The sequence below is a fragment of the Bos indicus x Bos taurus genome, chromosome 6, assembly GCF_003369695.1.
Source record: "Bos indicus x Bos taurus breed Angus x Brahman F1 hybrid chromosome 6, Bos_hybrid_MaternalHap_v2.0, whole genome shotgun sequence".
NCBI lineage: Eukaryota > Metazoa > Chordata > Mammalia > Artiodactyla > Bovidae > Bos > Bos indicus x Bos taurus.
Genome location: NC_040081.1, coordinates 64,759,290 through 64,778,629, shown reverse-complemented (window position 1 = coordinate 64,778,629; position 19,340 = coordinate 64,759,290). Strand labels below are relative to the sequence as shown.

The 19,340-nt window shown below is 37.2% G+C and overlaps 1 protein-coding gene across 1 annotated transcript in view; it reads left to right on the top strand.

The window, feature by feature from the left end:
- Nucleotides 1-19,340, top strand: part of GABRG1 (gamma-aminobutyric acid type A receptor gamma1 subunit) — a 93,894-nt gene that overhangs the window by 5,656 nt on the left and 68,898 nt on the right. The gene's annotated exons all lie outside the window — the stretch shown is intronic.

Sequence of the window (19,340 nt, the reverse complement as noted above, 5' to 3'; positions counted from 1 at the left end):
CATGGACTGCAGCACACCCTGCATCCATTCCCTGTCCAACACCAATTCCCAGAGCTTTCTCAGACTCATGTCCATCGAGTTGTTGAAGCCATCCAACCATCTCATCCTGTCATCCTCTTCTCCTGCCGCCTTCAATCTTTCCCAGCATCAGAGACTTTTCCAGTGAGTCAGTTCTTTGCATCAGGTGGACAAAGGATTGGAGTTTCAGCCTCAGCATCAGTCCTTTCAATGAATATTCAGGACTGATTTCCTTTAGGATTCACTGGTTGGATCTCCTTGCAGTCTAAGGGACTCTCAAACTTCTTCTCCAACACCACAGTTCAAAAGCATCAATTCTTCAGTGCTTAGCTTTATTTATGGTCCATCTCTCACATCCATACATGACTACTGGAAAAACCATAGCTCTGACTAGACAGACCTTTGTTTGAAAAATAATGTCTTTGCTTTTTAATATGCTATCTAGGTTGGTCATAGTTTTTCTTCCGAGGAACAAGGGTCTTTTAATTTTGTGGCTGCAGTAACCATCTGCAGTGATTTGGGGGCCCCCCTAAATAATACAGAGTAGGTACTAAATAATACATAGAAAGAAAGTGAAAGTCACTCAGTCATGTCTGACTCTTTGCGGCCCCATGGACTGTATAGTCCGTGGAATTCTTCAGGCCAGGATACTGAAGTGGGTAGCCTATCCCTTCTCCAGGGGATCTTCTCAACCCAGAGATGAACCCAGGTCTTCCGCATTGCAGGCAGATTCTTTTTACCAGTTGAGCTATCAGGGAAGCCCAAAATAATACACAGTAGAGCAGCTAAATAAACAACAGCAAAGATCATCTTGCTGATAATGCTGAATCCATGACTCTGATCCGTGTGCTCTCTGCACAGAACCTGAATTTTTAATCACCTTTCCTCTAAGATTACAAATGCCATGTAAATCAAACCCATTAACATAACTGTGGATGAGGAAAGCAAGGGAGGGAGGGAAAGGATGAGGAAGGGAAAGTAGAGAAAAAGAGAGGAGCAGAGAGAAGAGAAGAGAGGGGAGGAGACACTTGAGTGTGATTGAGAGAAGCACAGTAGGTACACTATCCACTGTGTACCTGACACATAATCTAGAATATTATGTGCAGTGCTGGATTAATTATTTTAGGAAAAAAAAACTTCAACAAACTGGGCTTCTTGATCTAGAAAAAACCCCCACTGGATAAAGAATTAAAAGTGAGAATTTGGAATTCAGGAAACTTGTATTGAGGCATCTTATATTCTTAAGGATGCCAGAGAAAATCATGCTTGAATTTACTAATTATAGATGTTATAAACAATCCATAACTAAGTAGTGAAAGCTATGTGAAGACAGATTTTCATCCATACAAAAGTCTTCTAACAAAGTAATGGATGCCTTATCATTAGACTTTTAGCAGAAACTTGTTAGCAGGAGATGAAATCTATGGTTTTCTTCTTTTTAAATAGCTCAGGATCTAATTCTATCGGTACTAAAATAGTTTAGCCAACTGAAGCCCCATGTTTCAGGAAAGAGTCTTAGCTATTAATTTTGTAATCAGTTATTAAACATTAGCATTCATTCAACAAATATTTACTCAGCCCTAATATTTATTAATCAGAGTCTGGGAATTGGGATACAGTGGTAAGCAAGACATAGTCTTTTAGTAGTGTTTGTATATTGTAGACAGGACATATATGTGATAGTATATGTGCTGGACAAAGAAGGCACAGCCCCACCCCCAGATCAGATCAGATCAGTCACTCAGTCATGTCTGACTCTTTGCCACCCCATGAATTGCAGCACGCCAGGCCTCCCTGTCCATCATCAACTCCTGGAGTTCACTCAGACTTACATTCATCGAGTCAGTGATGCCTTCCAGCCATCTCATCCTCTGTTGTCCCCTTCTCCTCCTTCCCCCAATCCCTCCCAGCATCAGAGTCTTTTCCAATGAGTTAACTCTTCGCATGAGGTGGCTAAACTACTGGAGTTTCAGCTTTAGCATCAGTCCTTCCAAAGAGATCCCAGGGCTGATCTCTTTCAGAATGGACTGGTTGGATCTCCTTGCAGTCCAAGGGACTCTAAAGAGTCTTCTCCAACACCACAGTTCAAAAGCATCAATTCTTCGGCGCTCAGCCTTCTTCACAGTCCAACTCTCACATCCATACATGACCCCAGAAAAAACCATAGCCTTGACTAGACAAACCTTTGTTGTCAAAGTAATGTCTCTGCTTTTGAATATGCTATCTAGGTTGGTCATAACTTTCCTTCCAAGGAGTAAGCGTCTTTTAATTTCATGGCTGCAGTCACCATCTGTAGTGATTTTGGAGCCCAGAAAAATAAAGTCTGACACTGTTTCCACTGTTTCCCCATCTATTTCCCATGAAGTGGTGGGACTGGATGCCATGATCTTCAGTGGACTTAAATTCTAGTAGTTAGTGTTGAGATGGTCTGTCAATATAAAAGCAAAAACAGTAAAATACTATAACTCTTCCTCAGAATTCTAGATGAGCTATAAGGAAATATCAAGGAGACTGGCATCAGTTGCAACTCTAGGAAAAGACTAATATTCTTAGCTGTCATATGCATAAGTTCATATGACAGCGTTAGTGTTAGTAAAAAATATACATAGAGAGAGAACATTATATTCTGTGGCCAGAGATATGGCCTCACATTTTGGTGAGCCTTTTGAAGACTATATTCCCAGGATATTATTTACTTTGATCATTTAACGTGTTTCATTAAAATGGCAATGCTTCCCTGACAGGTCAGTTGATAAAGAATCCTCCTGTACTGCAGGAGACCCTGGTTCAATTCCTGGGTGGGGAAGATCTGCTGGAGAAGGGAAAGGCTACCCACTCTAGTATTCTTGGGCTTCCTTTATGGCTCAGCTGGTAAAGAATCTGCCCACAATGCAGGAGACCTGGGTTCTATCCCTGGGTAGGGAAGATACCCTGGAGAGGAGAAGGGCTACCCACTCCAGTATTCTGGCCTAGAAAATTCCATGGACTGTATAGTCCATGGGGTCACAAACAGTTGGACACAACTGAGTGATTTTCACTTTCTAACATTCTGTTAAAATCTATATAATTTAGTTAAATAGTAAATTTCTGAACTGTAGGAATCCTTTTCTCCTAAATACAATCCATTTGGAGATTTAACATTTCTCCTTACTTTTAGACAAATATTTTGAGTAACACAGGGATATAGAAAGAAAGTTAACGTAGACCCTGAACTTCAACCTGTAGGTGGATGGGCATATCAGAAGGCTTATGATTAGAAAATTAGGTTTAATATAAAATTTTAACATTGTTATGATCAGGGTATGATTTGGTTCGCTACTTAACTATAAGACAATAGGGTTCTGGAAAACAAGTTAATCTTTGGGTATGTTACTAGGACCATGATTCGTGCTTGCAGAATTTGAGAACTGCTTTAATAAAGGCACGTCATTCACCTCTCAGTCATCTTGCTATTGCTGCTGCTAAGTCGCTTCAGTTGTGTCCGATTCTGTGCAACCCCATAGATGGCAGCCCACCAGGCTCCCCTGTCCCTGGGATTCTCCAGGAAGAATGCTGGAGTGGGTTGCCATTTCCTTCTCCAATGCATGGAAGTGAAAAGTGAAAGTGAAGTCGCTCAGTTGTGTCTGACTCTTAGCAACCTCATGGACTGCAGCCTACCAGGCTCCTCCGTCCGTGGGATTTTCCAGGCAAGAGTACTGGAGTGGGGTGCCATTGCCTTCTCCATCAGTCATCCTAGATGTGTATAACTATCAGAATAATTTTCCAACACATGTAGTAGAGGGTTTTGAGCAAGGATTACTTTTCTACTAAAGAGTCATATTGACTGAAACAAGGTAGCTCTATTGGTTAGATTAAGTTTTAATCAGACATCTGTGTTCTTTAAACTGATTTCTTACTCTGTGCAGGTGACTTATGAGTGTACATTTGTTCCTGTCATTTCCTTAGTAACAATTCTTTCTGAAAACCTTCAGATTGTCATAACTGTAGTTGTTGAGAGTGTTTTGTTGTTTCTGTTCTACTCATTTGTATTCTCTCCCTTTTAAAGTGAAAGTTCTGAGAAGATACTTATGTCAGTGAAAATATTTTACCTCTTACTTTACGATCTCAAGACTTAGGAAAAAGTATACCTTTTTGCATTCAGAAGAAAAATTCCCACTTATTTCTTCCATTTAAAGATCTTTTCATATCTTTTATAATTTAATAACCCTCAATATTATGCCTCAATTTTGCAAAAATTTTAGCAGTCTTATATAATTTATCTGAGCATCAAAGACTTAGAGAATGTGAATGTCATGAAGAGTTATATTGTTTCTAAGTCTAATTTATGTTGTGTTGTGTTGTGTTCTATGAATATAAAATGAAATAATGAAAAATTTGGTGTTCATTTTAATATACTTTCAATCCAGCAGTAATTTTTTAATAGACTGAAGAAAATTATGGTTTATTTCCCTTCCTCAAAAAAATATTCACTTGGAAACAGGCTCAAAAAACATTTATAATCCCCCCTAAATATTATTCTTTGGAATCATGGTTCACAATTTTATAAACTCTGTTTCAAGAAAATAGAATTGGTGTGTCAAACAAAGCAAATAAAAAATCCAAAAACTTGCATAAAACATTGTTTTATTATTAGTATTTTTGGATCAATCACTAAACCATGAGAATTTCATAACTATGAGCAAAGATGTTAAGAAAAAATAAGCCGCTTTATTTTGTAATTTTCTCTTTTTGTTTTCTTTCTAAATATATGTCACTATACTAATTAATTTTTAAAAAATATATTCTGATATGAGTCTTTCCCTTTTCTTATTAACTATTATAACTCTACATTCCTATATCTAGTCTAATCAGATCAAATTATGTTCTACTAGATTTAGGAATTTGTTATACTCTTTTTTGAAACTAAGAATGAAGCACTGTGTGCCCAAGCAGTCTCTATGGTCATTAATTTCTTAACCTTAATGTAGTTTGACAGATTCTATGTATCCTACTTTATCAAGAAAGTCACATAAAGTTCACAGTGGATGAAGATATCATATTTTATTTTTTCTTCTAGACTAATATTCCACATCTCAAATTGTAGAATCACTAATATTTAATCCAATTTCTATTCTATTCTGTGGACATAAAATATTTTAAGTTTTTTACCACAAATAATTAGAATTTATTTTTCTTTATTTTCTTAAATAATTTAAATAATCTCTTAGTGATACACATATATGTTGTTGCTGCTGCTAAGTCTCTTCAGTCGTGTCTGACTCTGTGCAACCCCATAGACAGCAGCCCACCAGGCTCCTCTCTCCCTGGGATTCTCCAGGCAAGAATACTGGAGTGGGTTGCCATTTCCTTCTCCTATATGTTATTGAAGTACATGGAAAAAATAAAACTTTTTCCCCTAGTGTCATAATGTTTTTGACCATGTAATGTTAATAATAATAGAATAATACTTATTACGTTTCTACTTCTCAAAATTACTTAGCCATTTAAAGCCTATGCCTCCAGATTTTTCTGTAAGTTTAAACAAGTATGTGTATACACATTTGTGTGTACATTTTTTTTACAAATGAAATCTAACACTTGTTTTTGTCACACAACTAATATCAAAGATATTTTTCTAGATTTATATATATACTTAGTAGTTGTTGTTGTTGTTCAGAAGCCCAGTCATTCTGAATTTTTGCAGCCCCATGGATTTCAGCATGCCAGACCTCCCTGTCCCTCACCATCTCCCAAAATTTGCCCAAATTCATGCCCATTGCATCGGTGATTCCATCCAGCCATCTCATCCTCTGATGCTGTCTTCTCTGTCTGTCCTCAGTCTTTCCCAGCATCAGGAACTTTCCCAATTGGTCAGCTGTTTGCATCAGATGACCAAAATACTGGAATTTCATCTTCAGCATCAGTCCTTCCAATGAGTATTCAGGGTTGATTTCCCTTAAGATTGACTGATTTGATCTCCTTGCTGTCAAAGGGACTCTCAAGAGTCTTCTCCAGCACCATAGTTCAAAGGCATCAATTTTTCATTGCTCTGCCTTCTTTACTGTCCAGCTTTCACAACCATACATGACCACTGGGAAGACTATAGCCTTGACTACAGTCTTTGTCGGCAGAGTAATGTCTCTGCTTTTCAACACACTGTCTAGGTTTGTCATAGCTTTCCTGTCAAGAAGAAAATGTCTTCTGATTTCATGGCTGCAGTCACAATTCACAGTGATTTTAGAGCCCAGGAAGAAGAAATCTGTCACTACTTCCACCTTTTCCCCCTCTATTTGCCATGAAATAAGAGACACTTGCTCCTTGGAAGGAAAGTTATGACCAACCTAGATAGCATATTCAAAAGCAGAGACATTACTTTGCCAACAAAGTCTGTCTAGTCAAGGCTATGGTTTTTCCAGTGGTCATGTATGGATGTGAGAGTTGGACTGTGAAGAAAGCTGAGCGCTGAAGAATTGATGCTTTTAAACTGTGGTGTTGGAGAAGACTCTTGAGAGTCCCTTGGACTGCAAGGAGATCTAACCAGTCCATTCTGAAAGAGATCAGCCCTGGGATTTCTTTGGAAGGACTGATGCTAAAGCTGAAACTCCAGTACTTTGGCCACCTCATGCAAAGAGTTGACTCATTGGAAAAGACTCTGATGCTGGGATGGATTGGGGGAAGGAGAAGAAGGGGATGACAGAGGATGAGATGGCTGGATGGCATCACTGACTCAATGGACGTGAGTCTGAGTGAACTCTGGGAGTTGGTGATGGACAGGGAGGCCTGTTGTGCTGTGATTCCTGTGGTTGCAAAGAGTCGGATACAACTGAGCGACTGAACTGAACTGACTGAAGTGAATCACAGCCAGATGCTGTGATCTTAGTTTTTTAATATTTAGTTTTAAGCTGGCTTTTTTGCTCTCATCCTTCACCTTTATCAAGAGGCTTTTTAGTTCCTTTTCACTGTTTACGGACTAACTGAATAAATTATGATACTTCTGTAACATAGAATACCACATCATCATTAAAATGAGGGACTATGTATCTCAGTTCAGTTCAATTGCTCAGTCGTGTCCCAACTTTTTGCGACCCTGTGGACTGCAGCACCCCAGCTTTCCTGTCCAGCACCAACTCCTAGAGCTTCCTCAAACTCATGTCCATTGAGTTGGTGATGCCATCCAACCATCTCATCCTTTGTCATCCTTCTCCTCCTGCCTTCAATCTTTCCCAGCTTCAGAGTCTTTTCCAATGAATCACTTCTTTGCATCAGGTGGCCAAAGTGCTGGAGTTTCAGCTTCACCATCAATCCTTCCAATGACTATTTAGGACTGATTTCTTTTAGGATTGACTAGTTTGGTCTCTTTCAGTCCAAGAGACTCTCAAGAGTCTTCTCCAACACCACAGTTCAAAAGCATCAATTCTTTGGTGCTCAGCTTTCTTTACGGTCCAACTCTCACATCCATACATGACCACTGGAAAAACCATAGCTTTGACTATACAGACCTTTGTTGGCAGAGTAATGTCTCTGCTTTTGAACATGCTGTCTAGGTTGGTCATAGTTTTTCTTCCGGGGAACATGGCTTTTTTATCACTGTGTTCATATATACACATGTGCTTGCATGTGTGTTGTCACTTTAGTCATGTTTGACTCCGTGCATCCAACTCTATGCACTATTGCCTGCACAGGCTCCTCTGTCCATGGGATTCTCGTGTTTTAATTTTATTACTTCATCAGTGTTTCCAAGTTACCCAATTTGTTCTTAAGAGTAGTTTATTCTACTTATGGCATCATCAACTCAATGGACCTGAGTTTGAGGAAACTCCAGGAGATAGTGAAGGATGGGGAAACCTGGTGTGCGTCAGTCCATGTGGTCACAAAGAGTCAAACATGACTGAGTGACTGAACAGAAATGGTTATAAAAATGCCATTTATCTATATTATTGCTAGTACTGAATATACTAGTACCAAAACTTTTAATGTTTTGCCAGTGTTATGGCTAAAATTTGCCATGGTTTAAACTTATTTTCCCTTGCTACCAGTAAATATCAGCATAATTTCATATATTTATTAGTCTTCTCTTCCCTCTGAAATTCCTGTACAAGTTATGTTGTAAATATCTTTGTTTTTATCATTCATCTCTAGTTTTTGTCTGAATTCTGTCTAATGTCCTCCATAATTTATTTATTTTTGTCAGTTTTTTTATTCTCCTGGTTTGACAACATGTTGTGTAGAAAGAACTCCTTACCCCAAAAAGTTAGAAAATAAATATTTTTGATATTTTCTTTAATTGTTTTATACTTTATTATATTTTGATATTTAGTATGCATGCTGAGTCGCTTCAGTTGCTTCTGACTCTTTGCGACCCTATGGACTATAGCCCTCCAGGCCCCTCTGTCTATGGGATTTCCCAGGCAAGAATACTGGAATGGGTGGCCATTTCCTTCTACAGGGATCTTCCAGATCCAGGGATCTAACCACATCTCTTGTTTCTCCTGCATTGGCAGGTGGGTTCTTTACCACTAGCCCCACCTGGGTATATTAGTAATTTATTATGTAAGTAGTAATTTATTTTTTCTAAATGTTTTAACAGGCATTTACTGAATTATTCATGCTCTCATTTCTAAGCTGACTAGTCACATTTATCATACACAGAATTTCTGGACATTTGGTATATCACTTTGAATGTTTGATTTCGTTCTCACTGATTTCTTTATGTATTACCACAATATGGTTTTAATTACAGTACCTTTACTATTTTTCTCTTTATTCTGGCAAGGCAAATTTCATCTCACAATCTATTTTTCAAAAATTTCTTGTAATTCTCATATTGAGGATTAATTACAGTATAATGATTTTAACATTTTACATAGGAAGCTTTCTTTTTGTTAATTTATTTTTAATTGAAGGCTAATTGCTTTATAATATTGGTTTAGTTTCTGCAATACATCAACAAAATTTTTAAAATATAGATTTCTTAGATTTATAAACTATTTTGAGAATTATATATTAATGTGACTGTTTTATAGCCAAAATATTTGCTTTGCATTTATTTTTTCTATTCTTATATGCTTCAATTAGTTTTTTAGTTTCCTCACATAAGATGTACACCTTTCTTGCTATATTTTTTATAATTATTTTTTAGATTGTATTGAATTGTTTTTTCTGAACTTTATGATAGATTAGTACTAGGATGAGAAAGCTACTGTGTTTTTAAAATTAATTTTATATTAGGTAAAAATTACAATAATGTATGCAGGTCAAGAAGCAACAGTTAGAACTGGACATGGAACCACAGACTGTTTCCAAATCAGGAAATGAGTACATCAGGTTGTATATTGTCACCCTGCTTATTTAACATATATGCAGAGTGCATCATGTGAAATGCTGGCCTGGAAAAAGCACAAGATGGAATCAAGATTTCTGGGAGAAATATCAATAACCTCAGATATGCAGATGACACCCTTATGGCAAGAAGCAAAGAAGAACTAAAGAGCCTCTTGATGAAAGTGAAAAAGGAGAGTGAAAAGGTTGGCTTAAAACTCAAAATTCAGAAAACTAAGATCATGGCATCCAGTCCCATCACTTCATGGCAAATAGATGGGGAAACAGTGGAAACAGTGACAGACTTTATTTTGGGGGGCTCCAAAATCACTGCAAAATGACTGCAGCCATGAAATTAAAAGATGTTTGCTCCATGGAAGTGAAGCTATGACCAACCTAGACAGCATATTAAAAAGCAGAGACATTTTTCATTGCTTTACCAAAAAAGGTCCGTCTAGTCAAATGTATGGTTTTTCCAGTAGTCATGTATGGATGTGAGAGGTGGACTCTAAAGAAAGCTGAGCACCAAAGAATTAATGCTTTTGAACTGTGGTATTGGAGAAGACTCTTGAGAGTCCCTTGGACTGCAAGGAGATCCAACCAGTCCATCCTAAAGGAAATCAGTCCTGAATATTTATTGGAAGGACTGATGCTGAACCTGAAACTCCAATACTTTGGACACCTGATGCAAAGAACCGACTCATTGGAAAAGACCCTGATGCTGGGAAAGATTGAAGGCAGGCGGAGAAGGGGACAACAGAGGATGAGATCGTTGAATGGCATCACCGACATGGTAGACATGAGTTTGAGTAAGCTCCGGGAGTTGGTAATGGACTGGGAAGCCTGGTGTGCTGCAGTCCATGGAGTTGCAAAGTTTCGGACATGACTGAGTGACTGTACTGAACTGAACAAATAATGAATTCTCTGATTAAGACCAATATTTACAGTTCTTAGTTATTTATTTTCTTTATTCACTATAATTTTACCTATGAACATCAAGATGATTTCTAATATTCTTTACATTATTATTCATTTATTTAGTTAATTTTTTTATTGTGTACATTATATGTCAGGCTAAGCAACAATGTTTTCATATTGAAAAGCTTAGCCCCGGCTTTCAAGGAGCTTATAGAGCACCATAAACAAATAAAGTAGTTGAATAAGATGCAGTGTGATTAATTTATGGTAGAGTTAAGCACTGAATAGGCTGAAAGCACAGGGTGGAATACACTTACTTAATACTCTAGGCATGCTTCCCTTCTACCTCTTCAGATTTCCAAAGCATTCCTCTCTAGTGCCTTAAGTGATGGGTCCCAAATTTGTTTGTGCTTATTAGATAATCACAGAATTGAGTGGACTGTCATTTCACCTCTGAAGGTTCAAATCTGTAACATTGTTATCTATCACTCTTACTTATTTTGCTTCCCTACCAACATTTAGGAACAATGAAAATGAGTCAGCATCACTACCCTAAAAAGAACTCTATACTAAAGAAATGTGATGAGAATATAAAGGCAAAAAGAAGAAAAATAATTGAATTTTTAAAATTTTATTTTTTCTGACTTTTAAATTCAAATCGGTGCCTATAAATACTCTTTAAAAGTTAGCTCCTGTAAGCTTTGACTTTAAGATATAGTCTAATTAGAAGCATTAGAACATTATATTTCTTCCCTGGAATCTGTCAGTTGACTTATGGAAATGTATCTGATGTTTATAAAAAAGCACTAATTTGTCATGAGCTCAGTTTACCGATGAGGCCTGGCTTTTGAGTTTCATCTGCACTGTCTTAACAGATTAATGGAAGGGTCTTCCCCAGGTGTCAGAACAAGGATACCTGCATTGAAGTCAACTTTATATGAACTATATACAGGGTGGCTATACAATTTATAATTGAAATTAGGCTTTCTGTGAGTAAAAGAGGGTACTATTTATAATTATTCTAGGACAACAGGTATAAATCAAGATTGTCCTGGGCAAATCTTGATGAATGTTTACCCTATTTATGAAAAATTATATTGATTGATTGACTTGTTTTATATATATAAGTATTTCTAGCTGTAGAGATGAACTCTTTCATGATTATATGCATTAACATATCTTGTCTATACTTATCTCTTAGTTATCATAAGTTTAAACTTTTACTTATTGTATTAGGAAGAGTAATATACTCATTAAAGTATTTTTACATCAAATAATTTACTATATATTTACTATAATCAGACTTGTAAATGTATTAAAATAGCTTAGTAACACATAAATACAGACTGATTCTTTACCAACTGAGCGACAGGGAAGCCCAAAAATACTGGAGTGGGTAGCCTATCCCTTCTAGTGGATCTTCCCAATCCAGGAATCAAAATAGGGTCTCCTGCATTGCAGATGGATTCTTTACCAACTGAGCTGTCAGGGAAGCCCAATATTGATGCAGGTGACTCAAAAAACTTTCTTTAGTAACTGATCACAAGGGTCAATTAAGGAATGTGAGAAGCAAAAGCCTCAGAGAAGCAGATGCTAAAATGGGATTAGACATGTAAGAGATTTTTGAGAGAAATGCCCAGCAGGGTAAAGGAGAGGAAGTAGAAATAAGCAGAGAGAGCCTTCAGATAATAATGGAGATGTGACCCCTATGAAAGTATAGAGCAAAGAAGATGTTTGATTCAAAAGAGTCTCAGAATAGGGTGCCCTCTCAACAAAGGCAGTCAGGCCTTCTGGATTCATCCAGCCAAAGTTGCCCTGTAGAGAGGTCCCTCGTCCTGCAGGAATGGGTCTGTACTACCATTGCCACTGCTGCTGCTGCTAAGTCGCTTTAGTCGTGTTCGACTCTATGCGACCCCATAGATGGCAGCCCATCAGGCTCCCCCATCCCTGGGATTCTCCAGGCAAGAACACTGGAATGGGTTGCCATTTCCTTCTCCAATGCATGAAAGTGAAAAGTGAGAGTGAAGTTGCTCAGTCGTGTCCGACTCTTCGTAACCCTATGGACTGCAGTCCACCAGGCTCTTCTGTCCATGGGATTTTCCAGGCAAGAGTACTGGAGTGGGATGCCATTACCTTCTCCAACCATTGCCACAATGTGGAGTTATTGCCTGAAAGCTGCCCGGGGGAGCTTGGATCTGGTGCAGACACAGTGCTGGTCCAGAGAACTGGCACCTAGGCTGTCAGTAAACCATATTCCCATCCCAGGAAAGCCAAGTGGCAACATTTTAGGGCTGCCATATTCATTTTCCTGGCAGAGTATAAAGCTCTACTTCTCTCCATAAAAGCCTCTATTTAATTATTTAATTTTTATGATTAGAAATTTATTTCAGGGCATTATCTGGTATATAGGAAGAGGCAGTTCATTTTTAGGTAGGTATTAATGTCAAATGAACTGCTTTTCATGTATTTATAGTACAAAATTATAGCAGTATACTATTAATATACAGAAAAAATTAAATGTTCTATAGCTCCATGAGTATAGAACACTTAATATATTCATATTGCTACTTTCTTGTTAAATATTCTAGCTATTTTATACCTAGGGTTTGATAAACGCAAATTATTATGTGTTACTTTGTATATAACATTCAATTATGAAAATAATTTTATATTTTTACAAGACACTTCACAATCACTAATTGAATGGATAAATCCATTTAGACGCTATAGGCATATAATAATTTACTTAAACATGATCTTACTGTTTAAAGTTTGTGCTACTATACATAACACTGTGATAAGCATCTTTGTATATAATGGTTTTCTGTATTGTTTGAATGTGCTGTGCTGTGCTTGGTTGCTCAGTCATGTCTGACTCTTTGAGACACCATGGACTATAACCTCCCAAGCTCCTCTGTCCATGGGGATTCTCCAGGCAAGAATACTGGAGTGGGTTGCCATGCTCTCCTCCAGGGGATCTTCTTGACCCAGGGATTGAACCTAGATCTCTTGCGTTACATGTAGATTTTTACTGTCTGAGCCACAGGGAAGCCCAAGAATACTGCAGTGCATTGCAGGCAGATTCTCTACCAGCTGAGCTACCACAGAAGCCCGATTGTTTGAATAATTATCTCCTTTAATAGAAAATAATGTCATTTAGGGGTTTCCCTGGTGGATCAGTGATAAAGAATCTTCCTGCCAGTGTGGGAGACTCAGGTTCAATCCCTGGGTTGGGAAGATCCCCTGGAGGATGAAATGGCAACCCACTCTGGTATTCTCGCCTTGAAAATCTCACGGACAGAGGAGCCTGGTGGGCTACAGTCCATGGGGTTCCAAAAAATTGGACACGACTTAGTGACTAAACAATAACAAGAAGATCATTTAGATCAGGAATACAGTTTTATTTGTCTTTATGTTTTCTGTAGTTAACATGTTTGTAGCACTTGTTATTTCTGCTATAAAAGAATGAAAGCATTGGATTGAAGATTAAGCATACCTGTTAGAAAATCTTTTTCATCAGAGAGAGCATGTGTGATTCTTTGAAATTATCATTCTAACTTCTCAGAACTCAAGGCAGAGACTAAGCATCCTACACATGCACAATCCTAATGCACTTGCTAACTATTTACCACAAGTGTTGTGTTCTTATAAATTAGAAGACTCAAAATTCAACCACACTGGATTGTTTAATGATAGGATACCATGGAAACTTCAAAGAGAAAATGAGCCTTCAAACTACATCAATCTTGTTTCAAATTCTGCCTCTATTGTTTAATAGTGTGGGTCCTGGAAATTCTGTATATCTATTTTTTCTCATTTGTAAAATAGGAATAGTAATATTTATTTAATAGGGCTACTCTGTGTTAAATAACATAATATGGAAGAAACCTTACACACAGTTCTGAAAACATAATAGGAACTTAATGGTGCATTACTGGCCCTCAACAGTTGTTAATAAAAATGAAAACATCACTCATTAAAATAAACAAATTATAAAATTATATACTGAGGAGTCTATGTATTTCCAGTAATTATAAAATTATATTTATTCACATTATTTAAAAGAAGTGCTTGAGAATGAGTCTAGAAATTCCCAGGGAAATTTCCTAAGAAAATACTACTTATTTCCCCCAAATGAATGTTCACTCGACATACGTAAATGTTACAGATCTTCCAGCCTATGAAAGACAGTGAGACATTGATATGCTATACAAACTATGTTTAACTTATTACAAGTGTTTTTTAATCCACAAAATAATACCAATATAATATTAAAGTAGTTAATATTCTGAAGGCAATTTAGAAAATGTAGAAGAAAATGTAGAATAATAAGCTATTAATATAATGAAAATTCCTTTCTGTTATTGCCAAAAGTGAGGGAAGTTAGCTTTGTAATATCTTTGAGGTAAATTTTCATATTACCTCTGAGCTTTCTGGGAAAATGGAAATATACATCAGTGTTAGCATGTACTTTTGGGATTACAAAGATTTTGTTGCCCTAAAAATTAGGCAAAGCTTTTATGTTTTCTGGGAACATCCTTTTGACTACAATCATACTGCAAAGAAAAATCAAGTTCTTATATGTGTAATGATCTTCTCTATCCATCAAATTTTTTATAAAACCGGGTTTTAAAGATAGATGTATGCCCTAAAGTTTTGGTTATTGACAATATCTCAGCAATTCTAATTTCATAAAATTTTGCTGGAGGACATACCAGCACGGATTCCTAATACTTCAGTGTTTTCGACTCCTTAGTTCATAAATGAATGTATCTATGTACATATATATACCTTTTATTGAGAGAAAATAAATTATTTGAAGGAAATCATGTAACTGTATTTCAGTAGTATATACTCTTTAAGTTAAATACAGCAAAATAATTATGAATGAACATTAAAAATCTGTTAATATACCAGGAGTATAAAATTTGTATACTGTGGTAATATATAGTATATAATATAATACAGTATATAATATAATATATTACAGTATATAATATACAGCACATAATATATACAGTATACAATAGAATACAGTATATAATATAATATATAATAATTTGTATACTGAGACCCCCCAAGTCTCAGTAGCTTACAAAAGGGATAAAATTATATACTCTAGTAATAAACTACTCCCAAATCTTAGTGACTTACAATTCTAAATGTTTATTTCTCACTCAGGCCACGTGTCCATTGTAGGTCAACTGTGGCTCTGTTCAGGTTGCCTTTACTCTGATAGACAAGTCATGGAGTAGTAGCCTCTGAGTGTGTCTGAGTCTTTTCACAGAAGGACAAGAGAGATATGGTGAACATGCATTGACATTAGATCTTCTGCTTGGCAGTGGCACACGTTACATATTCCATTAGCCAAAACAAACTGCTGAGCCAAACTTGAGTTTAGTGGGTCAGGGATGTATAATTCTCTTTGAGAAAGGAGAACTCAGGTCACATAACCAAGTTAGAAGCCAGTGAAGTGAAAACCATAATTATCTGACAGGAAGAAGATGAGAAATATTGAGAAGACTAATACATCCCATTATCTGTTAATAACTATCAATATAATAACTGTGAAGATGAAATGAGGCACACATATTTCAAAGGTTAAGTTTTTATTTACAATGTTAATTTATACTGTTTAAAGGATAAAAAGGGTGAATGTTAACTAAACTTACTGTGGTAGTCATCTTGCTGTATACATAGATCAAATCGTCGTGTTGTATACCTTAAATATATACCATGTTGTAAGTCAATTATGTATCAATAAAACTGGAAAAAATGATAAAAGAGTTAAGGACTGCATTAGCTAAGATGTTTAGGTCCACAGCAAAAGACAGCTGAATGAATAGTGTAGAAATGACAACTAAAGCTATTATGATAAACTTCAATATCTATTATGGGAGGGAAGCCCATCTCTGAAACATATATAAGTAAATAATGTATTATAGATTTACCTAATTTTACCAATAAAAGTTTATATATATATATATATATATATATATTTTCACTGGGGACTAAGATTTACTAAAGATGAGTGTAAGTCTAGGATGATTTCACTCAAAGATGGTAAAGAATCTGTCTGCAATGTGGGAGAGCTGGGTTAGATCCCTGTGCTGGGAAGATTCCCTAGAGAAGGGAACGGCTACACACTCCAGTATTCTGGTCAGGAGAATTTCATGGACTATACCATGGACTGGCAAAGAGTAGGACACAAGTGAGTGACTTTGACTTTTCAAAGATAAATATATTACAACTGAGGCTTCCCAGGTGGCACAGTGGTAAAGAATCTACCTGCCAGTGCAGGAGATGCAAGAGATTTGGGCTCAATCCCTGTGTTGGGAATATCCCCTGGAGTAGGAAATGGCCACCCACTCAAGTATTTTTGCCTGGAAAATTCCATAGACAGAGGAGCCTAGTGGCTAGAGTCCAGGGAGTCACAGACAGTTGGACATGACTGAGAGACTGAGCTCACACACACACCCACCCACTCACACACAGATATTACTACCACAATATGTTTCTAATATAATTCATAAGTAAGTTGAAACTTTATGCTTGTTAAACACACAGGTTAACAGGAAGCATTAGCTGTAGGACCAGGGTTTGAGTTTCAGTTTTGCAAACAAATGAGTTTGTGCTTTCTTTAGTTCCCTACAAACTTCAGTTTCCTCTTTATAAAATAAAGGCAGTGGGTTATTTGATCCCTAAAGTCTAAATTCTAGTCCTAAAATTTGATAATCAGAGTTTTCAGTCATGTATATATGAAGAGTGAGTCATTCACTCAATGATTTGAAAACACAATTTTCAACCAAATTGTTGGAATAAATGTCTGGGGTCTGGGTTCTTCTGACTTAGAAGGAAGAAGCATCAGTTTGGTCAGTTCAGTCACTCAGTTGGGTCTGACTGTTTGCAACCTCATGGACAGCAGTACTCCAGTCTTCCCTGTCCAACACCAACTCCTGGAGCTTACTCAAACTCATACCATTAAGTCAGTGATGCCATCAAACCATCTCATCCTCTATTATCCCTTTCTCCTCCAACCATCAATCTTTTCCAGCATCACGGTCTTTTCAAATGAGTCAGTTCTTCGTATCAGGTGGCCAAAGTATTAGAGTTTCAGCTTCAGCATCAGTCCTTCCAATAAATATTCATGATTGATTTCCTTTAGGATAGACTGGTTGGATCTCCTCACTGTCCAAGGGACTCTCAAGAGCCGTCTCCAACACCACAGTTCAAAATCATCAATTCTTTGGTGCTCAGCTTTCTTTATAGTCCAACATGACTATTGGAAAAACCATAGCTTTGACTAGATGGACCTTTGTTGGCAAAGTAATGTCTCTGCTTTTAATATGCTGTCTAGGTTGGTCATAGATTTTCTTCCAAGGAGCAAGTGTCTTTTAATTTCATGGCTATAGTCACCATCTGCAGTGATTTTGGAGCCCCCCAAAATAAAGTCTGTCAATGTTCCCATTGTTTCACTGGCTATTTGCCATGAAGTGATGGGACCGGATGCCATGATCTTAGTTTTCTGATTGTTGAGCTTTAAGTCAACTTTTTCACTCTCCTCTTTCACTTTCACTAAGGGGCTCTTTAGTTCTTCTTCACTTTCTGCCATAAAGGTGGTGTCATCTACGTATCTGACATTATTGAGATTTATCCCAACAGTCTTGATTCCAGCCTGTGCCTCATCCAGTCCACCATTTCTCATAATGTACTCTGCATATAAGTTAAATAAGTAGAGTGACAATATGCAGCCTTGATGGACTCTTTTCCCAATTTGGAACTGTCTGTTTTTCCATGTCCAGTTCTAACTGTTGATTCTTGACCTGCATACAGATTTCTCAGGAGGCAGGTAAGGTGGTCTGGTATTCCCATCTCTTTCAGAATTTTCCACACTTTGTTGTGATCCACACAGTCAAAAGCTTTGGCATAGTCAATAAAGCAAAAGTAGATATTTTTTCTGGAGCTCTCTCGCTTTTTCGATGATCCAGCAGATGTTGGCAATTTGATTTCTGGTTCCTGTGCCTTTTCTAAATCCACCTTGAACATCTGGAAGTTCACAGTTCACATACTGTTGAAGCCTGGCTTGGAAAATTTTGAGCATTACTTTGCTAGCATGTGAGATGAGTGCAATTGTGTGGTAGTTTGAGCATTCTTTGGCATTGCCTTTCTTTGGGATTGGAATGAAAACTGACCTTTTCCAGTCCTGTGGCTACTGCTGAGTTTTCCAAATTTGCTGGTATATTGAGTGCAGCACTTTCACAGCATCACCTTTTAGGGTTTGAAATAGCTCAACTGGAATTCTATCACCTCCACTAGCTTCGTTCATAGTGACCCTTCCTAAGGTCCACTTTACTTCTCATTCCAGGATGCCTGGCTCTGGTGAGTGATCATACCATCGTGATTATCTGGGTCGTGAAGATCTTTTTTGTACAGTTCTTCTGTGTATTCTTGTCACCTCTTCTTAATATTGTCTGCTTCTATTAGGTCCATACCATTTCTGTCCTTTATTTTGCCCATCTTTGGATGAAATGTTCCCTTGGTATATCTAATTTTCTTGCAGAGATCTCTAGTGTTTCCCATTCTATTGTTTTCCTCTGTTCTTTGCATTGATCATTGAGAAGGGCTTTCTTATCTCTCCTTGCTATTCTTTGGAACTCTGCATTCAAATGGGTATTTCTTTCCTTTTCCCCTTTGCCTTTTGTTTCTCTTCTTTCATAGCTATTTGTAAGGCCTCCTCTGACAACCATTTTGCCTTTTTGCATTTCTTTTTCCTGGGGATGATCTTGATCACTGTCTCCTGTACAATGTTATGAATCTCTGTCCATAGTTCTTCAGGCACCCTGTCTATCAGATCTAATCCCTTGAATCTATTTGTCACTTTCACTGTATAATCATAAGGGTTGTCACTTCCATTGTATGATATTAAGGGATTTGCTTTAGATCATACCTGAATGGTCTAGTGGTTTTCCCTACTTTCTTCAATTTAAGTCTGAATTTAGCAATAAGGAATTCAAGATCTGAGCCACAGTCAGCTCCTGGTCTTGTTTTTGCTGACTCTATAGAGCTTCTGCATGTTTGGCTGGAAAGAATATAATCAATCTGATTTC